The sequence below is a fragment of the Malurus melanocephalus genome, unplaced genomic scaffold (genome assembly GCF_030028575.1).
Source record: "Malurus melanocephalus ecotype Western Australia unplaced genomic scaffold, MMel_1.1 scaffold_116, whole genome shotgun sequence".
Lineage (NCBI taxonomy): Eukaryota > Metazoa > Chordata > Aves > Passeriformes > Maluridae > Malurus > Malurus melanocephalus.
In genome coordinates, this window is record NW_026623348.1 from 174,069 (window position 1) to 178,828 (window position 4,760).

Below are 4,760 nucleotides of genomic sequence, written 5' to 3' on the forward strand. Positions count from 1 at the left end.
GCCGGGCGGCGCAGGCGCGGGGCGGGGCGGGGCGGGGCGGTGCCTGAGGGAGGGAGCGGCGCTGAGGGAGCGGCGGGGCCTGGGCCCTGTGCCGGTGTGTGCCTCCTGCCCGGCCATGGAGCCGCTCGAGGCCAGGTTGGACRGGGCKCTGAGCARYCTGGGCTGTGCAGGGTGTCCCTGTCCCTGGCAGGGCGTTGGGTCGCGGTGATCGGTCCCTCCCGAGCCGAACCGCCCCGTGCCCGCGGTGTGTGTGGCAGCCCCTCCCGATGGGCACACCGCGCCTGCTGCCAGCGGGCCAAAGCGCCGGGGCGCCCCGCTCGTGGGTGCTTTTTGGGCGCTCCACGGCCTTGCAGATCACTCTTGTAGCTTCTTCTTCCTTTGTCTCCCTCAGGCTCCTTGTCTTCACCTTTGCCCACATTTTGTTTCTTCTCTATTGAAAACATGCAGCTTCCCGCTCTGGGCCGTCAGGCAGGTCACCGTGCGGAGGAGCCCAATGCCCGATCACTCCCTGACCCACAAAGGCAGCAATTACAGAGACACAGCGGCTTCTCCGGAGAAGCTCTGGGCCACGGCTCCTTCAGCGCTGCTGTTGACACACAGCAGGTGGAACCCAATAACCAACGTGCCCTATGTGCTGGTGTGTACTTAACCAACATGATTTTTTGGACGTTTCAGCTACCTGCTATACACCAYACGTTAGTAAACAATACCCTGTAAACAATCTTTTTAAGGTTTATAATGTGAATAGGAGACCTGGACAGCAGTGGAAGCTCCACTGGTGCTGAAATGATGCACACACACAGCACAAGCAGATTCAGGATGGAGTTCCTCACTGCTGGTCAGTGAGCTGAGAGGAAAGAAGCATCCAAAGCCTCCAATCTAATCCTACATTGATTAAAACATATATTTGCTCTCTACAATGCTTATGTGGTAAAAATGAAGATTGTTGGTTCAAAGTGTATGGCTTGAGACAGAAATATCTTCCTGTCTGGGGAATTCACACATGATATAGACAGGAAGGATATTGTCAGTGAAGTACATGATAACAAAAAGTGATGCCTGACCCTCTGTCCTATATATCTTCTTTTTTATGAGCGTGGCCACACTCAGGTGAAACAAATTATGAGGGAGGAAATCATATTTCTTCCAGTGGCAGCAAGGAGGGACATGGCGCAGTCCTGGTTCTTTTGAGACGCAGACCTAACACTTTGAGAACTTTATGTTCTGAAGCGAAGGGTTAAGACAAGCACGTTCCCATGAGCAGGCTGGCTTACACAGCCTTTGGTGGGAGGCACAGGGGTAGCTACTACCCATGTATGGGAATTTTTCCTTCTTGTGGRTAGCTGCCTTGCAGCCAGCCCAGGGCCTACCTGCCAAGGCAAGTCTGGAGACAAGCTCAAGCACCAACCATCAAACTCACAGCATTCTCAGCCCCATCTGCAGGAGCCCACACTGTCTGACATGCTCTGCTCAGCACCTGAGACTTCCCAAGTAGACAGTTAAGATAGTTCAGACGTATCCTAAATGACATAATTCCCTGGGGACTGTCTGAAAGAAAAAAGTGGTACAAGAAGCATGCCCAGTGCATACTGGTCAGCTCCAAAAGGCTTTTGTCTGACTTGGATCTCAGACTCTTTAGCAAAAGAGAGAAATTCGGTGCTGAAGAGGTTGTCCTGCAGATCCATTCATTGAGACGGAAGTGGAACAGAAAGGTTTCCACCATTAGCAAACCGTGTAAAGAGAGGAGCATAGTGTCTCTTGACTCCTGCTCCTATCTGAGGAGCAAACCACTTCAAATGGGGCAATGTAAAAAAGGTGGGGAGTTGGCCAAAGTCTCCTCATTCTCATCCCAGAACAGRGAGCAGAGCTGGAGTGGGTGGAGGAAGAATCACATCTCAGTGGATGGAGCAGTCATGTGGCCTTTACTCCTGAGTGTCTCCAGGGAAGTGTGAATCAACCTAAGGCACTTCTGAGCAGCTGCCTGGAGCAGAACAGGGATGCAGAGCTCTGTAAGGGGGCACAGAGGATAGTGAGGTGCTGGGTCTGGCCCCAGGGTCAGTAGTGGTCATTTTATATCATGTGGRCAATCTCTTCTACCTCTCAACCCTCAGCCATGTTCCTGTCCCTGCTGGCAGGGGGCCAAGTGKGCCCCACAATCCAAATACCATCTGTTCTGTATCTCATTTTCCACACCTGCAAAATGAAAATTGTGGTTCRATTTGATATCTACTGCTGCAAATATACTGGAAACAGATATTTATTATTACTGTTACTACCATAGCAACTGCAGTGTCSAAATCTAAACATATTTCTTAAGGATTTAGAGTGCTAAGGATACAGAAGAGTTCACAGAAATCAAGTTTGGGTGAAATAACAGAGGATGTGAAGTTTAGTGTTATTAAAGTATCACTGTACTTTGCTTTATCAAAAAATCCAAGAAAATTCTATTGTYTGTCAAAGCAATGCATTTAAAAAAATCCAGCTAAATATAGTTGGGAATYGATCAGTTGAAATGCTGCTGGCCAACATTTTAAGGTCTGAACAATCAAGATCTTATGAACTGAGGCTGATTACATAAATTGGTTTTCTTTCAAGACCATTTCAGAAGTGTCTCCCCAATTTCGTAATTTTACATGTGAGCAAGAATCAAATTTTATCTCTACCCTAGGTCTGAAATTTGCTGATCAGGCATTGAAGCAGGGGGTTTTATATGCAGGTCACTGAATTGGATCAACAGCTGGTCTTTAAGGGAAGAGATCAAAACATGCACAACATAGTAATCAAGTCCAGATGTTGTCTAAAAGACAAGCTCCAGTTCTAGCAGGAATTAATCAAGCAAAGTTTTACAGGCTGTGTCATAAGGAAACCAGATGAAAACAACAGCCCCTCTGCCCTTTAATTAAAAAAAAAATGCAACAAACATTCTGAAGCAACTGACCACACTTTGGCTACAAATAGTTCAGTGAAATAAAACATGCGTCTGGGTGCCCCAGTTAATGATTTACTGGTACAACCTGCTGGCAGTAAGCCTAGCTTAGACACTGCTGGAAAAATGCCAAACCTCTACAYCGCATTCAACATAGAGCCTCTGAAACAGTCACTGGGTCTTGTGGGAGGTTGAGCCAGGAAATACATAGTTTTGGGATCCACAGGACCCCAGCTCTCAAAGGCATCACCCAGAGTGGAGTGAATTCTAGAGTAGTTGTCCCCTTATGTGTTATATCCTTAGCSTGTTTACTCTGTCACCGTGCTTCTTTCAACAGGTCAAATACATAAATAAAAAAAAAAATTAAAGGCCCAGATGGGAAAAATGCCATGCAAAGGTTCTGCCAGGAGAAAAAGGACTGCTTGGGAGTCTTACCTTGCCCTGTCAGATGTGCTTTCAGGGTGCTACCCTGGGAAATCCCACACATGGGAAAYGTGGTCAGTGCAGGTGGCCAAAGTCATTTGATGTAAACGTACCACTGCGGGCACAGCCCATAAATGGGATCTATAGCCCAGACATGGCATGTGGCTCATATTTCATGAACTGTAGTGACTATATTTGTCTTTTAATGTTGCAGCTGGGAAAGAATGAAATGTTATGTAGAACACACTGTACACACACAGTACATCTGCATGTAATCCATTTACCATGTATGTTTTTGTCAGTATATCTCATGAATACAGGTGACTTGCACCTTTTCTTAAACAGAGACCAATCATATTTGTAATTTTTTGATTGCAAATTCCACGTGTGAGGTATAAGGAAGAAAGAAACATGAAACCATAGCCAAAGAAGAGCAGAATGAAGACTTCAGCCAAACTCCACACTCCTTGCAGAGGTCTTAGATTGTTACATTTTTAACAGAAAGCACTATGAAATSAATTTGTCATCAGATATAAGACAACTGCAGACAGGAAAGTCAGCATGGGAGGATTTCTTTCCCTTCATATCAACTAAGTGTTTGGATTAATAAGTACATTTTAAAGTATGATGGGAAAATCTGAGTGAAAAAACTTGCAGGAGTTTATAAAAAAATAAACACCCCAAAGTTAACTTTTTCTCTGTCTAGATAGTGTACATTTCCCTTTCCCAGTATTTGTATAGTTATGAGTGACTCATTCAAGCCCTGAKCCCACAGACCAAGATTAAATCCCAAAAGTGTGTTTAATCCATGTCARTAATTAAATCCACATTTCTGTCTCAGGGCTGAGAGTCCTGTTTGCAGGGAAGCTTCAGCCACCCCACCAAACCATCAAACTGCTCTTCAGCCCGAGCCACCAAGTTACAGAGCAGCACATTTTAAAGCAATTTGATTCAGCTTCCGTAATGCTTCTGGGTCTGAACAAACGAATCCACAGAAGGAAACCCTATTTTCACTGAATGCTTCAAGGCAGGGAAGGAAAGAGTGTGGAATAAATGGATCTGACTATTTTCCATTTCTGTTAATCTGACAACATCTTAGATGTTTGGCAAAAAGAGTTAACTTTTGGCTGGATATCCCATTTTATAAGAAGCTTGAGGTAAGAAAGTTCCAAGAAGGTAATTGCAGCTTTGGAGCATTTTCCTGCACTCTGCGCATTATTGTGGATACAGGTGTTTTCCTCAGCAGCAGTGGCAAAACACCCATGGCAACCCTTCAGCCCCTGGTATTAGTCTGAGTTTTCTGCTCTAAGTCTTGCTGCAGAGGCCTGAGGTTTTTAGCAGGGTAAGGCATTTCCTAATTATATTTTTTTTCCATAGAAAAATTCAGCTCTAGAGCAGCATCTGCTTCTCA